At 47.2% G+C, this 18586-nt stretch overlaps 2 protein-coding genes across 3 annotated transcripts in view; one reads left to right on the forward strand and one right to left on the reverse strand.

Moving 5' to 3' along the window:
• Positions 1-18586, reverse strand: part of LOC112571414 (mRNA-decapping enzyme 1B-like) — a 62974-nt gene that overhangs the window by 38756 nt on the left and 5632 nt on the right. The window lies entirely within an intron of this gene.
• LOC112571409 (muscle calcium channel subunit alpha-1-like) overlaps positions 1707-18586 on the forward strand; it is a 118601-nt gene continuing 101721 nt past the window's right edge. Inside the window, exon 1 of the mRNA XM_025250340.1 lies at positions 1707-2961. The gene's annotated coding sequence lies outside the window, so the exon portion shown is untranslated. The remainder of the gene's footprint in view (positions 2962-18586) is intronic.

Consider the following 18586-nt stretch of genomic DNA (forward strand, 5'->3'; position numbering starts at 1 on the left):
GTAGGAACAGACTCTAAAGAAACAGCGATGTACGGGCATGGAGGCTAGCAGCCGAGCGCGATTACGTAATGAGTCTTCACGTCTCCGCTTGGTGCGCAGCTGAGCGGGTGAACCCTAGTCACGTGTCACAAGTCACAAGTCACGTGTCCCTAGTCACAAGTCACGTGGTTTGTGTCGCCAGATCTCACCACGAACTTGTATTACTGGACTGCTGGCAGATGATTTTTTTTCCCCCAGTTAACTACTGAAACGAGGCAGGTGTGTACAAAGCTTCCGGTTTAGTCACATTCATTGTTTAGGCTCGTCGAGACTAACAGCGGAGAACTTCGAAAGGCTAAGCGTTGGTCTCGGCAGACAGACAGCAATCCATTGTGATCTCACGTTGTCAAAGTTGAAGTGTCATCATCGTCATCGCATCGAGCAAAGTCACTTGTTCTACCCCTGTGCTGAATGCACGCTCCTAGATAGATCGTAATGTGCTTTCTTTGTCTCCCCCCTCCCACCGGGACCACGCCGTGTAGCGGCGTTTTATCTGTGCATTATAGTTCTACCCTCCTACAACCACATCCCACCCCTCCACGCCGGCATCAACCTCTCCAGCAGCTGTGATACCGACGCCGCGCACCCGTGACATGTGCGTGCGTGCACGCACGAAAGTCCTGTCCGAGGTCGCTGAGCTGCGCAACCACCACCGCCGAACGAGCTGCGCAACGGGACCCCCCTTCAGTTTAGCCTTGTGCACACCTGCTGTCGCAGCCCCTCCCCCTGCTGCAACTGTCGGCTGTCCTGCACGGACAGGCTGCTTATGCGGCTGCGCAGGAGACAAAAACGATTTCCTAGGCGCTAATGAAGACAGCGGCCATCTGCCCGTCCCGCCCCCTCCCGACACAGTCCTCACAGGTACAAATCAATCCGCCGGCGGCAGCTGTGAAAGTGCAAACAACACGCAACAACAGTTGGCGTGTGTCCTGCTGTGTGAACCGCGGTCTCCACAAGAATTTAGTCTTTAGGCCGCGTGGTTACCATGGATTTACCGCTCTAGGCCGCATCTCCACGCGGACAGGCCGTTTTAGGCAGTCTTCACAATGGTTTGTGCTTAAGTCTTGTCTACATCATGAGTTTGACGCAGAGCGACGTGGATTTCATTCTTTAAACCACGTTTTCACAAGACTAACAATTAAAAAAAAAAAAAAATTACACTCTAAAGAACGCGTGTCCTTGCCTCCCTAGTTGTCTATGATCTCGCCACTTGGGTCACCTTCTGCCTCGGAGATCCTCTTAGCTCTGGAAAGATTAGTCGCCTGCCCCCGATGGAGGAAAGACGACACATGCTTTTGTTATCGAGTAAGCTAGGTAGACGTACATATGCGTGTATGTTGGAAGGGGGAGGGAGTGGTGGTGGTGGTGGCAAGAGGTGGTAACTGCCTCAGGTCAGCGATCGCACTTACCTGTGCACGTGAGGCTCGCGAGCACCTGCCTGCTCGGCTTGCTGCTGCTGAGCCCGCTGTCCCACACATGCGGGCAGGCGCCGCTAGACCAACACAGATGCCGAGCCTCGGCAGCTTGCAACAATCCAGGTAGGACCCTTCCTCTCCCCCCTGCACCTCCTCCCCTCCCTCACACGGCACCTTTCCGCTGCTCCCTCCCTCCAAAACCACTCAGCCGCTGCCTCCACCGTCACCACCACCACCACCACAACTCGAGGTGGGATGTGAAGTAGCAGTTATCTAACCCTGCTCGACTATCAGTCTACTACAAAGTTCAGCACACGTGCGCGCACGCTCTCAATCGCTGTGTGTGTGTGCGTGTGCGTGTGTGTGTGTGCTGGCGCGCGCGCGCGTGTGAGTCGTGGCCCTTTCCAGCCGCTACGCCTCGCGGTCGCTGTTTCTGGCGGAGGTTGAGGTGGCGGGTGACGGTGGGAGGGAGGGAGGATGGAGGGAAGGTGGCAGTCAGTTGACGATGGCTACGCTGTGATGAGCTCGACGTGGTGAAGTGTGGAGCTGCTAGCTAGCAGCCAGTCCCGGGGCTGCACCATGTTGTTGCTGCAACTGCTGCGGCTTGTGGAAACGTGCTGTCGCGTCACCACCACCACCACCCTCCCGACACCGCGCGGCGACTGTCGTCGTCCAGTGATGGTGTAGACCACCGTCGGCTGCGTGCAAAAAGATCGCAGGAGTGCTCTCCCCTTCCCTTCTCGCACCTCGCCGAAGCTTCGCTCGGTTTCCTCCGTGAGAGAAGTCTGGCACAGCCTGAAGACGCCCGACAGGGCGGCGAGTGACGGCGGAGGGTGAGAGAGAGACCAAGCAACACCTGTCGTGCTCCCCCCCCCCTCCATAAAAAACCAACTCTGTATTCAAGCGATCACCGGTGTCAGCATGCGACCGCGTGTCCGTGCGCCTGCACTTTGTGGAGAGTAGCTGCGGGGGAAAATGTTACTCCGCTGTTGTTTTCTCTTCGCCGTGGCCGTGCACTGTGTAACCTGGTCAGGTGTAGTACGGGAGCAGTTCTAGAGAAAGTCTATTGACCCGACCTGTGTTTCTTCATTCCGTTGGAGTATTCTTGTCGTCATCGTCGTTGGAGCGGATCGTGCTTGCACCTATCTGTTCTACCCATTTCAGGAAAAGGTTCTCCCTCTACCAAACCAAGTTTTCTCTCTACCCCAATGAAAAGGATCATCTGACATCCAGGTCCCCCTAATCCACACCGGTGTTGTGAGAGTGAATGAGTGGTTTTCTGTTAATTAATTAGTGCTGTGAGTGGCTGTAGGTAGCTGGTGTAGTGGATGTCACCAGGCCACGAACCCACTGCTAAGAGCCTGACAAGGGCAGAAAACTTCAGGCGGTAGGCTTGTGTAGGTAAGCAGATACAGCCCCTTAGCGCCGATTCAAAGCCAGCAACGACTGCAGCTCGTGTGCTGTCTGCAACAATGCTTCTGACTCCTGCTCGTCAAAGCTGTTTAAGGTAAGCCTCTTTCTCCTCCCCTCTCTCCATAATTTGTTTGTGTGTGTATGTGTGTGTGCTCGCGTGCACATTTGGGGTTTGTCCTTTCACCCTTTCTACAGCCACACCAGATGGGGAATGACAACGAGAACCTGCTTTATAACCGAAATAAAATTCAGCCACATGACAGTTTCTCTCTCTCTTTCTCTATCACTCACACACACACTCTCTTTCTCATATGTACCAATACCAACACGTGTTTCTGTTTTTGCAATGGCCATTTTCCCATAGAAACATATCAAACAACAGACTCCCCAGGTGGACAGACATGGCCGAGACAAAAAGCTCTTTAAGTCACGAACAGCTGTGCGCCAGGTCATTGTTAAAACTACAGGTAGGATGTAGCACCTGGCTGGTGATGGCATGTGGTGCTTGGACTGCACTCTCAATGTCCTGTTTGATTATGGTTACTGACATTATCGCTGCTGCTGGTTCCTGCCAATTCATTTGCGCCCGTTCGTTTCTGTGTGTTTGTGTGAAAGATCACGAGAGTGATAAAGACATTTGTATGGAGGGTGGAGGGATGTTTTCTAGCTACCAACACTGAAAATAAACTCAAAACACAGGTAAGAGAGATGGGCCATCGATCAGCCCAGGAGAAAATGCAACCTACAACCAAAGTTTTATGTTCATCCTGCTCAAATTTCAAGGGCAGGTCGTTCGAAATATGTTTATTATAAGTAAAGGTACACTGCACATGTCTTAAAGTTGACCAAAAGTCAACATGACCACAATGTACGAAGATAATATATCAACAGGACAGGGGCCGAACGTCCACCTACTGATTGAATTTTTGACACTTTGCGATACCTTTTAAAGAAAACTTAAAACACTACTGCGCTTTTCCCGCAAATATCTTGCAATGCATGTGTGCGTGCGCGTGTGGACGGATAACGGAGGGAGAAGCACGCACGCACACACAGCATAAATTAAAAATGGAAGCACGTGACAGAATGGCAAGTACGTTGTAAATAAAAACAACAGCCGCAGCAAAACAAATCGAGCGGCCACCCGCCCGGCCAAGCCTCAATAAGCACAGTAGCTTCTGGTGATCCCGTGGTTACCTTCACCAGTCTGTGGTCGCCCGCTTGGTCAAGCCCCACACACCAGGGTTGTTCTGGAGACCCTGTGGTTATCTCCACCAGTCCTTGGTCAAGCCCCAAACAGCACTGTAACCTGTGGCGATCTTGTGGTCATCTCCATCTCGCCCTTTCATACACGCTCCCTAGCACAGGTGTGAACGTCCTGGATACACAAGACCTTTTCCCCTCCCTCTCTCTCTACTCCCATCCCAGCTCACTAGCCCACCCCATCTTTTCTCAAGCGGAGTCCAATCAATGGACCAAGCGCAAACGCCATTATTCAACAGCCGGTATATTTCAAAGACAGAAGAAAATCAATGGCACTTGTACTTTCACCTCAGCTGTGTCGGCCCTGTGCTTGCTATTAATAACTCATTTCTCCGATCACATATATTACCTGTGAGGACACTTAAAAAAAAAAAACAAACACGCAGGAGAAAGACAATCACGCAAGGCTGCAGGAAACTGAAAGACTCTGCCAACAATCTAAAAAAAAAGTGGGACGTTTACTATCACAACTTCATATCCTGAACGTTTCTGAAGATAGAGATATAAATGACAGGTGTGTTTTTAAAAAATATATTACGATGAACTAGTGGGAAGCCGAATGACAAAGATGGATGAGGTTCAAGAAGAAGAAAAATGAGATGGTGTACTGAGAAACTGCATCATTTAAAGCAGGTGGGCTACCCTGACGATAACCGGGTACTCCAAACAAACACGGGCGCTGAGGACCGTGCGGAACTGGGGGAGGGGAGACATGCCCAGCTCGTGACTAATGAAGGCCTCAAGATCTGAAGCTTTCGGCGGCAGGGCAAACTGTTGTGACAAACCGTCTCCTTGAAGTGTTTGTCAGTCGACAACCCCCGAAGAGTTCTGCACTTTTCTTTTCATTCCTGTGACGCAGGTGGTTAAAGCGTTGCAATGCCCTGAAGGAGGGGGCTGAGGAGTGAGTGGGTGCCACCGCTCGGGGGCACCGCGGGGCCAGAAGTTTGAATGAATAATGGTTGAGGGCGAAATTGAATGACCCGGTTTCCCAGAGTACCTGGCAGACATGGCAGGATCTGAGGCCGAAACGGCAACGGTTCTGATGCTCCCCCGACCGCGCCGCCAAGCTGTGCTTGCCTTTGGCAGGAGCACAAGGAGGACAGGTATCGTTACAGAAACGTTTGTTGCCATGGCGTGCGCCCTGCTGGCAGTGCAAGCTGCAGCGGCAGGTGTCGGCACACACTCGCTGCACCTTCACACTCGTGACGTGGCCCTCGCTATCTCTCCGTTTTCTTCTTTCTCCACAACCCCATTGGCTTCCCTCCCATCTCTTTGTTCTTTGCTCACCTGTCGTCGTCTATACCTGAATACTGTGTGATGGGTTCTGTTCTGGAATCTGTAAGTCAGAAACTCGGTGATCGTGTGTGATCTACGATAAACCCTCAAAAAAGACAAAAATTGAATAGGAACCAAAAAACATGTCAATCCATCCATCAAGCGGTCAAGTCAGTCTCCTCCTCTTATCACATGTTAGGGTGTGGGGCTATGGGTTCACGTCTTACCTCAGGCACATGCACTTTTTAATGGATGTGCCAGTTTTGGGGAGTTTTTTGAACATGGCTGGATAAACTCCAGGTGATATCGTCATATTCCCTTGGCGTAAAAAGCAAGCACGTAACAACCCCGGCCAGCCACTACCTCGTCCTTCATCAACTTCTTTATGATGTTTGGGCAAGTCTCGATGTAAAAAGAAGCTGAAGTCTCGACATCCGAAAGCCTTCTGGTAAGAAACACAGGCTTCATTAGCATGATGGGGTTGGCTGAGAGTCGAGTTTGTAGGAGTTCAGCAGCGTCAGGCCAGAAGATGCTTCTGACAGGTTGAATCTGTTGCCAGTTACAGGTGAGGCCCTTGATCAAAATGAAGAGCACAAGTTAGCCTGATAAACAACAAACGGCAGTTAAGGAGGAAATAAACAGACGATCAAACCAATTTGGATCGGCTACTTAGCTCGTTTCGAGGTCCTTAGAAAAAGCAAAAAATATAAACCACAGTAAAGAGGGGTGGCTCCAGTTAAATCCCGTCACGTCTAGTCTCAAATTCCTCCTTACCGTGAGATTTCTGTTGATCTCACGAGATAGACAGATGACTGTTTATTATTAGAGACTGACTCACCGTATATCGGGATAATTTGTCGAGTACAAACCGAGTGACGGCAAAGAACCCTTAGTCTTGTAGACAAGTTACACGGTTGTGGTGGTGGATCCCAGTCCACTGCGGCGTGCCTGGGAATGAGGAAATGGAGAAGATGGCAAAGGACGGAACAAGGAAGGACCAATTCAACGGTCACCTATAGTGGGTAGAAGCATCACCTGGATACGCAGGACGGAACCATCAGCTGTCCAGTGAACAGGAAAGCTGAGCACCAGCCACAACCAAGTGAACGGTCACGTGTGTCGGAAGATTTATCTGGCGCCACCTGTAGGCAAGAACTATGCGCGAAAGCAGCTGGGGCTTAACCAGTTCCGGAAACACTATTTCGTTTAGCGAGGCAGAGCCATATAGTTCCCAAATGTCACAAATTTAGCAAAAACGCGAGCGTGGCGTAAAGTATTTAACAGTAATAACAATAACTTACTAACGCATACGGGAGTGTACCCACCGTTATACATGACAGTTGAAGAAGTGTAAGATTTAAGATTTATTATAGTACTGTTTATAAACATTTTTTTTCATTTCGCAAAACATGCTCTGTTCAGGCAGATATGGGGCAGAATTTTTTTTAAAGATATCATGTCGATGCGCAATTAGAATATGTAGGAGGCTCTTTCATGAGAAATGATGTGGATTGTGAAGGAATGTATGAAATGTTCCTTGCGTCTTTAGGTAGTTTCATATTAAAACCATGCGTTAAAAATTACGAAACTTACTTTTTTTTTAAACTGCGTATCTTCTTTTCGGCTGTCTTACAATATTCAGTCAGTAGTTTTACTTAATCATATCTATTTTCAGCCAGTAGTATTGTTTAATTACACATATCTTCAGACAGTATTATTGTTCAACCATATCTATATCCACTCAGTAGTATTATTTAATAATGTCTATAGTTCAGACAGTAGTATTACTTAATCACGTCTGTTATTATTGCTTGTCTACTCCCTTAAGTTTTTCTTCTCTTTCTTTATAAATTTTTATCAAGCTCCCATACAATCAAACTAGACGTTACACTAATTAAAAGTTGCATATTTATTAGGTCAACACTCACAGGGACAACCGCGACAACAAAATGTTACAAACAAGCATCCTCAAAAAGTTCTGCCTTGTTTAAATTGGTGAAAATAGTAACAATGCCTGCTACTAATAAACAGTATAAGTTCTAGCAATTTGACATAATGTGGCGACATCGTTCGCTGGTCGATTTAATCAAGACTTTAGAAAGTCTAAGAACTACAGGCTAAGAGTGCCGACAAAGCCATTTTTTATCGGAACAATAAAAGAATAACCGACAATCTGTAACTTGATAATTTGTAGAATAGCCAAAAACCTGTATCGCGATATTCTGTACAACAAAGAACTTCGAAAATGAATTAAATGACGAAGCGTCGTCACGCTTTACCGAAAGAGGCGCCGGTTGCCTGCTGCGACATTTTTTCCTCCAAGCAACAGGATTTTCGTCTGTTAGTACTTTAAACTTCATTAATGAAGAAGTCTGGCATTTGAAATTGTTTACGGTAAAGCTGTGTAAGCAAATATTTAAACAATTTTTGTATAGTAAGCATCACATACCACTTGTTTAGTGATCAGCCTAAGAAACGGAGGAGGTGAGGGTTGGGGTAAAGGTGAGCACTGTGCACGGCCTTCAGTAGAGCAGATACCGATAACTGCAACCATCGCCTGACATTTGAAGAAATACTGTGGGGTCAGGCAAGAGACCAGAACCTGCGAGTACGTGTTGTCCTCCTTCCCGCACATCACCTCCCTTTCTTTGACTAAGAAGACGTGAACCGTTAAAACACCTTTCTTTCGTGTAAAGACTACTCAGGAATACCTCTCCCCTACCTTCGTTTGAAGTCTGAAGATAAGATATTCTGTGTTTCACACCCACACACACACGCTAGGCAATTGCTGGGGCGGATCTGCACTAGACGCCAGCGTGTTGCAGTCCCCGGAGACCGTGGTGCCGCCAGTTCCTGTACTACCTGACCACCCGGAATGGCCTGCGTGTCCACAGGGTGCTTTCTGCCAAGGTCAATACGCCACCATCGACCGCAGAAGGTTCACTACCCCCTGAGGGTCAGGCTAAAGGTCAGGAAACTGTAACCCCGCCTGCTGCTGCTGAGGGGGTGGATGGGAGGAAACAGAATAGGACAAACAGCGAGCGCCTCAAGGGTCTCTCCGTAAGAACTGTGCCTTGTACTGAAGACACAGATGTTGTGTAGGCAACCTGCACCTCTTGGGCAGTAAAGGTCAATCAGTTCAGCTGCGACCAAGTATCCTACAGCTTCGATGTGCAAGGGACAATTTGGGGTTGACAGGTGCCGTTCCTTGTAAACTCTCCAGGCGTTATGTCTAGGACCAACAGGCGCATTCTCCAGGTGCCAGTGCCTTGCCCAACTCCTTATACACTCCACGTAGTCACGCAATGATGATGCCCAACTTTACTCGTACTTTCCAGGCCCTGATGTCTAGGCTCAACTCCAGGTGCTGATATCCAGGCCCAACTCCAGGCGCACTTCCCAGCAGGTTTTCATGTAACGATGATGCTGACGGTTTCTCTGTCTAAACTTCTAAAAATCATATGGAAGTTGCCAACATATTGCATGAACATCGCGTGGGCATCGTTTGAACAAAGCTGACACATCGCGTGGACATGCAACACCTCGCCTGAACATTGGTGGCACATAGTCTGAAAGCCACAACACGTCGTTTGAACATCCCCGACATCGTAGAAACATAGTGTTGAACGTAGCTGACACATCTATTGACAACGTCTGAACATCGCTAGAACACAGTTTTAATATTTCCTGAACAAGACTACTCCTAAAAAGGAGAAGGGTTCTCGAAGGCTTTTTTGCTGTGCCTCTGGCAGTAACAGTTGTAATAAAGACCAACTTTGTTAATGTCTACCAACCACGTGAAATAATACAGGTTTTCCTATTTTAGAACCTCTTCAGCTTACTGCTGGCATATTTATTTATGATAACTCATCACACTACCAGATTCATTTTTTTGCATCGACATGACGCCGGTATCCGATGCAGACTTTACAGTCAGATGTTGGGGGTAGGGTGTCTGTGCCGTCCACAGGTCACGTGTAGATTAGTCCGGGTGTCTGTGCCGTCCACAGGTCACGTGTAGATTAGTCCAAGTATATTGTGCACCGCAAACATGACTTCACCTGCACATGTACTTTTCTGTCATGTCCCTTGAAGGGATCTCTCCACTAAATATGTCATATGTTTTTCTTACCTGACAGTGGACAGTCCATGGTAACCATCCTAACACATCATGTCCTAATTTTTTATTTTTACACAGAAAAAAAAATCCCAAACCATGCTGCAACAAATTTCCTTTCCGATCTCGGGATTACTGCAAGAACAGGAGGGTGCAATCTAAAGTTCTGGAGGTGCTAAATAAAAAAAAAATCTGAAATTTTATTCAAGAAATAATAATTAACTACCAGCACGAAATGTACTGACACAGATTTAATTCTTGCAAATTCGTGAACGTAACAAAATCTGTGATAACTTCTAAACTCATTTTTGTTGTGAGTGTATAACTTTGAAGCTCACTTTTCTTAAAATGAGCATTTTGCAGGAACGACGGTACAGGAAAGCAAAACAAAGTTATTTCCAATGCAAAACCGCACAACGAAATGCACTCCCGTGTGCAATAAAGTAAACAGCAAATGTCTATTTGCGATACTTTCTGAGACAAGTTAATGATCCACAACTGTCCCCTATAGAAGGCCTTATAAGCCGAACATATACTGTTCAAAATGTGATTATGTTTGGGCAACCTTCACATGGCAGTCACTACAAAACCGCGAAACATGTCACCGTTCGGGTGAACTTCGGTTTGACAAAGACATCTTGCCCACATTTTCTGCAATAGATCAAAGAAGTGGATGAAGTGCAGCCCAGCACGGCATGGCCGAGCTTCTAACTCGGTTTGTACTTCGATTCAAAGATTTCGCTGTCCCTCGAAATCTGCACGATTCGATCTTTTAAATGAAATTGCGGCTCGTGTCCAGGAAGCCTATGACTCAACTCCATACAGTCTCTCTCTCTCACACACACACACAGGGAAGAAGAGGGAGACAGCCGCGCACGCATCGACGTACATGCATCGTTGAAGGAAGGGGGAGATGGAAAAAGAAAAGACGCGAGGGAATTGTCCGCCATATTCCATCCCCATCCACCATCCTCATAAACATGTCGGGATGAGGGGGAAAATGGGGGTGGAGCTGGGGAGGTGGTGCCGTTTCCATGCAGGTAACACGCTCATCGACGCAGCGAGCGACTCTCTTCACGGTCCAGGAAAAGCGAGGCCCGGGCGGAGAGAAAACTGCTGGGTGATCAATAGATCTACCTGTCCCTGCCATACCTGGCAGTTTACAAAGGCCTGCTAGACACGTCACCGTTTCCGATATCCAAAGAGCGGGATGTTGCAGGGGAGGTAATGAGTATGATAGTGATGGAGGGAAGGGAGGTAATGAGTATGGTCGTGATGGAGGAAAGGGAGGTAATAAGTATAGTAGTGATGCAGTAAATAGCCTGCGTAGATAACTGAACAAGATCGGCTCTCTATTCTTTACCAATGTAAGTGCTTGAGGGGTGGAAGGGGAAAACTGCTGATGACATAATGGTGGAGATCCCCAGCCTCCTCCCCCGCTTCATCCCTCTCCCGGAAAGAAAGGTCTGCTGAGGCCAGTGTGAGAGCCGGCGCGCTGCCCTCCCGGTGCCCGTTGCAGTGGGGCGTGCTGGCACCAAAGACGCGGGACCAAGGTCTTCATTGGCACTATGGCCGCCAACACAGGTCTGCGGCCTTACTACTGAGAGATGCGTGCGCACCACAACGCTCCCGAGTGCGCTTGCGCGTGACAAGGGGTGCAGGGGAATGAGGGGTGGGGGTCGGGGAGGAGATGACTGTTACTGGTAATGACGTCAGTAGAATCGTTGTGCATGCCTTGCGTTCAGGGCTTTTTTTTGTTTTTGTTTTGTTTTGTTTTGTTTTTAAAAACGTGTGGTTGCGAACTCTCTTGTTCTTTTTCAGTCGAGGGAAAAAAATGTGACAGGCGAGGGGGATAAGGGAAGAAAAATAGTCTCGATAGTGAAATGGCGTCTGCTCTCCAGGCTTTCTAGCGAGGTAGAAAATCGTGTTTTCTCTTCAACCTACCCCTCTCTACTCACTAGAGACGTAGTATTTTTAGTCGACGCTAGTTGTTCTAACGAAAAACTCCCAGTTTTAGTAAATGCATCTTGCCAGAGATCCAGGGATTTTCCGACCGTACGCCGGGCATCTTGTCAGAGCCTCTCAACCTGGGCAGGATGACCTTGTCAGGCCTCTCCATCAAGACGTGGCGATGCTAACCCAGGTTCTCCTATGAATGGACGGCACATCAAAGAAAACATCGCACCTGTCGACAAGGCGCTGGCCACGCTCCGTATCGGACAGTGTGACGATGCAGCGGTTCTCGAGAAAGCGAACAACCAGATGCCACAAGCACTTAAAGGCAGGGCACGCAGAACGAAGTTCTCACCCTTGCAACAAAACACACAGTTCTGTTCCCTCATCGCAGACCTCGCCAACATAGGCGATAGTTTTTACTTAGGACCCTACCTCAGGATAAGAAGCAGTGTCTTGCCACAAGATATCGTGTTACACCAAGAGGCTATTAAATGTGTGACAGGGTAACAAACACCAAGTTGCTACAGGACAGCAGTGCCTTGCCACAAAATCCCCAGTGCGGTGGGATAAAAGTAGTAATGTACCATGGGATAACATGCAACTTCTTCTAAATGTTCCTATTCGCCCCCAGTGGAGCATAGGGCCGCAACATGCAACTTGCCACTGGCTAAAGAACACCCTGCGACAAACAGCACCGTGCTGCAGAACAGCAGTACCATTTGTGTAAAATAATAAGCAACATACTGAGATAGGATGATAGGTAACACAATGTAGCATCTTGCTACCGGATCAAAAGCAACGAGCGCGGCTTTATAAGCAAAGTTATGCGATGATTAGCGACCACCTGCAACAGGATAACAAGCAACATCGTGCTACAGGATAACAAGCAACAGTGCTGGGTAGGATATGTGCAGCACACTGCGACAGAATAATAAGGAACACCATGATTCAGGATAACAAGCAACACACTGCGACAGTAGTGCATCACCCTGAAATTAGATAATTACCACCCTGAAACAAGATAATAAGTGAGTCTTGTATGGATGCACACAATACTGAGGATTAACCAAACACCACAGAAAAATATATCGACAAAAAAAGAAATCCCAGGAACTGGTAGGCGTGTGCGATCCGAAATCGATGATCTCCCCCTGCCCGTGCGTGTCGTAGAGAAACATAACAAAGAAAAATAGATAGAGATAACTGTCCAGACATTGCACTGCTTCGATTTCCATACTTCTTGTATGTTGCTCGAGGTTAAAAAAAGGGAAAGTTTTAAAAAAAAATGTGCCAGAGAATGAGAAGATGGAAGTATCAGGAGTTATGGTTAGGAATGGCGATCTTTAAAAATACAGAACTGGGGATCCACTTTTATTTTATTTCAAACAGCATTTTAAAAAATATAAAATGATATTTCTTGGTTTATTTAAAGACTAAAAATACAGAATGGTATGCCCTCATTGCCTTCGCAAGGCAAACTTTAATAACATGCATTTCTCAGTCATTTGACAGAATTCCAGATAAATTTGGCTAGGATCGTTGTGGATATGCATAACACTCAACAACCATCCCCTCTCCCACAAAATTCGCGCGGTTTTGGTTCTTATACTCTGTTTGTAAGACAGTACGGCAACATCTAAGAAAGAATACTTCTTCAATCTAGTAACAGAATTTAACAAGATAAATAACAGACTGATAACAAAATCACTCATTGCCAACAAAAGAACTATCATTGTTAATACCAGTGGCATTTTAAGAAACGCTTGAATGCTCTGTTAACGACTTGCACCATGCTGTGTTGATGCATGTAAACATCTTCTGCCTTGAATACGCAGTGTAGTCAATGAAAACAAAAATATATATATATAGCCACTGACATAAAGTGGACAACGCAGACGATGTTAACAGATGTGAAAATATTCACACAACGTGCCAGCGATGTTCACTGGATATATCAGATATTCAGACACACTTAACAAATAAAGTCATCTAGCTGATTCCGACACCTCCTGAAGTTGGTTATCAATAAAAGGGAGCAAAAATATGGTGGATGACAACCAAAAGAAATCTGTACTATATTAAACCGAATGAATCGTAGAACTTTCTAAATATTTATAGTACTAATAACAATACCTAGAATCTCCAGTAAGATTTTATTGCCTTTAATCACCAGGGGCCGTAGTTGTGAAGTGAGAGCAAGTCTCGTCCCCAGGGTAAAATCAGGAACTGAAGAATAAGCGTCTGGTTTTTGTAGTTACAATGCGATTCCCAGACTCTGCGGTCACCACTTTATGTTGTTGTTGTTTTTTTTTGTTTTTTTTTTTTGTGTTTTGTTTTTTTAACGGAGTATCTTTGCTATCGCTTTATAACTACGGCTCCAGAGGTAAAACATAATCTTCGGAAACAAGACGCGTTTCCTATGAGTTCCTCATGTTGCTCCGGGGCAACAACTTGCCCTTGTTTCATAAGGACGGTACCAGTAGGTTACCCCCTACACAGAGTGTTTTTTTCCTTCTGTTCCTTTCCCTCTTCTATCATGATTTCTTAAAGTGTAACATTTGTATTTCATTTAACATGAGTGTGATATGTGTCTTCTGAATGAATCTCTATATATAGTGAGAGAGAATAAAACAATGATTCAACCAATCAATGCCATCCTGTTACGAATCACTGTGGGTTGCACAACATTTTCAGGGGATTTACGATTTATAGTCAATGGAGAGCAGATAAGCCTTCTCGTGTTCCTGATGTAATTAACTTCCAAGTGCTGCTTGGGGGCCACTAGTCACCTGTGATTGCCGCACAGCACCTGGCCTTCATCAGCAGCACGCCGCACCGCTAGCGCCACCACAGCGACTTCCTTTCCAGACCTGGGCACAGGTGCAGCGAGGCTGTCGTCTTGCGATCCCTAAACATACCCGCCACAGGCGCGAAGGGTGGGTGGGAGGGTAAAACAGGGTGGGATAGCAAGGGAAGGGGCACGATGGGCGCTGTGCTTACATTCGGCGCCGAATCTGTGCCTGACTTCTCCAAGTCACACCGCTGTGCGTCTAGAAAGTGGGCTTTACAGGTGTCTCATACACCTGTCCATACAATAAACACCTTACGTGAAGTCAGCGTGTTCAAAGTGTCCCCTGCACTCTTTTAACAAAATCGGCCCCTTGGAACCTTTGCAATTATTCTACGGTACAGTCCGCACCTGGTCCTGCGACCAGGTCACCTTAACCTGGCGTCGCCGAGTGCTGACGCACCTGCGAGGACACGTGCACTCGGAAACTGCGCGAGTTTTAAAAGCCGGTCTTAGGCCATTCGAACGACCGCCGCCGCCGCATCTCCACGCCAGAAGCCGCATCCACAGCGCTATCGCGGCTCCGGCGCGTCTTATCGGCCAACGAGACCCGCACTGCGCAGCCGTTAAAGTCAGGTAAGTGCTGCGTGCTGCAAATCATCGACCTTTTCAACTGCCCCCTCCTCAAGTACAAGTATGCTTAGAATAGCTTTAAAGCGTACCCCTCCTCCTACCGACCCGGTTCTTTCTGTCAAAATAAACTCTGGCACGTGCTGGCGAGATCTGTGCGGGTCTGGCATCAACGCCGAAATGATTCATTCCCCCTTCCCTCACCTCTTCTACGAAGCCGGATACTAGGCTAAAAACGTGTAAAAATGAGTGATTACGACTGTCACATTGCTTTTTCACTGACAACGCTTCTCTTTCCGGCCCCTCCCATGCGCACCCGTAGAAGCTCCCTCTCTCTCTCTGACATTTCTGTCCTGTGATTGCGGACTCGAGCAGCTGTAAGTGCTTCAACGATGTAAGTACAAGATCCATGCATACCCAGCGGAACATCGTCGAACATAAATAATCAATTCCGATTTGAAGCCGACAGATTTCCCACTGGAACCCCCATCCCTGTGTAAACATGCTGTTGGGCAACGCAGTCTATTTACTGTCGCTATTTACTGTTTACCGCCACAGTCATTACGCGGCTGGTTCCCATGATGCTCCGAGGTCGCCGCGGCACTGGCTCCATAATGGAACGGTCTGTGGACAAACTACTTAACTGAGCCCATTGATAATGCTAGCTCCATTGACGAGCAGCGACTGGAAAAAATCCATAACACGTGCGAAGACCCACACACAATATTTAATTTTTTAACACGACCGTTTGAACCTTTCCGCACACTGTAACATCTCCACATCAACTCGAGTCCACGAACATATTCCCACCGGCCATCGCAAAAACAGTGGCCGTAGTCGCTTGTACGGCGTGACGGTGACACCTGTTATGAGAACAAGACTTCGTACTGCGCATGCGCATGACACTGGTCTGCGTGGACATCGATGACATCACGACGACACGTGACTGCAAAGTTCATCATTCGGATCCGGTGTGTAGCACAGGATGCGAGTTCTTAAACGTGTGAATATATTCTCCACGTTGACATGAAGTTATATAAACACCGTACAAACGTAGTCACATTCGACGGTGAAGTCTCCGGCAAAGACCGTTATGGTGTGACGCATAACGACAAAGACCGTTTCTAATCGACATGGTGACAAGTTTACAGAAGCATCTCTCTGTCGGCAATTGCAGATTAAAGTGCGTGAGCGCTGACTTCATGATTACACACCTGCACCAAACAGCAAGGCTAACATTTTACACCCAGCGCTATCACCAGAAAATTGCACAGAAGGACATGCTTTGTTCTGTTCCATATGCAAGCAAACCAGAGATACACATCCCACAACAAACAGCAAGGCTGGAACTAGCATCCACCTTTACCAGCGGCAAATTGGACAGACCAGAATGCTTCACTCTGCCGCCTCCCTCGCGTGTAGAGCGATTTGGCGACAGTAAATGTACCTGCCTTTGATGCAAGCCAGGAGAAGCTAGGGCCCCATAAACTGCAATTTCATGTTGTCTTTCATCCCTGCAGCAAAGGACCCATAAAAGCGGAACTTGCGAGTAATATTACCATGGTTACAATTATGTCACTATATCACTCCTACTGTTACTAAGATACAGTAGACCACTACCACCGTCGATGTCACTAAGCTACTGTAGTTATGTCAATGCCACCATCACTACGTCATTGCCAGTGCCGGGAAATCCAGTTTTAAAATACTGGAAACTTTTATATACCACGCTGAAGCAGTAAAAGCGGGTCGCGAAACTGTGACTAGGAAAGAAGACTGTTTATTAGACTTGGAGAGAAGACTGTTTATGAGACACGACTGTAGTGTATGGCAGGCTTCAACTTCTCGAGCGTTGCACATATCGTCCGTAATCTCTCTTTTTATGTGTGCGTTCTCCTTCCCCCATCTTTCCCTAAACACCCTGGCATCCAGAATCTTCACGGCATTGCCAGCCTCCCTTCATATAACATGCACACTACCCCCCTTCTTTCCCTCGGCGCCAACGCTCCGTCAACTAGGATCGCGAAAGTAACAAAAACCGACCGACCTACCCGAGGTTTTCGCCAAAACTGAATGTAGCTGCTGATGCTCCAGAAATAAAAGACTATTTCGGGCCCGTGCTCTGAGTCAGGAGCTGCTGCTGCTGCTGCTTGCCTGTATACGTCACTGACATCTGTGTGTACAGTACGTCTCCTACAGACAACTAGTACGCCAACACTGCCAGTACTCCTCCAGTGTTGAGTCATCGCTTTTTGTTGACCATCGACTTCGTAGGATTCCCCTCTTCTTCTTATGTTTTCTTCCCTGCCATATCCGCCATCTACCCACCATCAAATCATTTAAAAGTGCACTAAAAACACATCTCCACGAGTATTATTCTTTACACCAATCAACATAGTTGTGATTAAAGTCATGTGACTAGTCCACGTGTTTGTCTTTCTCTGCAATTTTATGACACGTGATTATGCGCTATAGGAATCTCACGTTCATTACTATTACTATGATTTTTAGAGTTATTCCTTCTCCTTCTTCTCCAAGCTACTTGTTGCGGAATCTTAGCGTGAATCTTCCTCTCACTTTTTAACATTTCTTCCTTAGTGGCTCTACCTACTATTACGGTTCGTTTTGGCGTGATTCGTCCCTCCTTCCTATCAGTTTTATACTCAAGTACTCATTCCTTAATGCCCTCCACACACACCTGTTTCACATGAAGTTGCTAGGTTGCTATTAGGTGTGCAATGGTTTCCTGTCGGTGTTACGCGGACACTCGTCGTACAGGGCTCGGCGATCGGCGACGACGATGAAGCCGTGGCATGCAGGTCTGTTTGCGGGTTTTGCAGGCGACACATCGGGGGATGGAAGTCGGGTGAACAGACATTGCTTTAACCTGCCACCGCTAGGCTTCTATCGGGAGGCGAACAGAAAGACTTGTGATTGTTACAGAGGGTTAGCTAACAGGTTGGTGGTGCTGACGGAATGGGAACAAAACAACGGCTGCTTCATGGCTATTAAGCTGTGGAGGTCTGGATATGTAACTGGCCACCTGAAAGCTGATGGAGATTTTCTTCCACTACGCCTGATCGTCTTTTGTTGCCAGCAGTTAAAAGATCCTCAACGTCGTCGGTTTTCTTTTAATTGGATATTTCTACACAATACCCATCTCCTCCTCTATGGCGAAAGAAGCGAAGGCTGATGGAACTTGGCAATGGCTTGCGGGTGAAGCTGGAGTGCGATGCCCTCTCCGTCTGAGCTTCATCTTTGTGTGTGACCTGCTGGAGCTGTTCGCGGATGATTAATCAACTCGAGAACTGCTTCTGTAGTTCACGTCCCGGGGTCGCTTAGCTGCTAAGCTGTCTCAGTCAGCTTAACTACTAATATTCTATAAACATTTAGCAGCTGGCTAGAGCTAGTGTCGTTGTGCACCCGACCCCTAGTAGTCTAGACCAGTTGAAGGTGGATGGGGTACAACGTTCAGAAAAAGAAGAAACTGGATAATCTGACAGGATATGATGGGGGATTGCGTACTCGAAGCTTTACTCCTATCTCGGCCACTGTTTGTTTTCTGTTTATTCCTGCGCACAAACTGGCACTTCTTGGTGTTCAGACAAGAACCCAGAAACAACTATATGACGAGAGCACATAAAGGTGGGAAATGGCGGATGTTATTACTAGTGGTAGCGACTAGGTTTT

The sequence above is a fragment of the Pomacea canaliculata genome, linkage group LG9 (assembly GCF_003073045.1).
Source record: "Pomacea canaliculata isolate SZHN2017 linkage group LG9, ASM307304v1, whole genome shotgun sequence".
Taxonomy (NCBI): domain Eukaryota; kingdom Metazoa; phylum Mollusca; class Gastropoda; order Architaenioglossa; family Ampullariidae; genus Pomacea; species Pomacea canaliculata.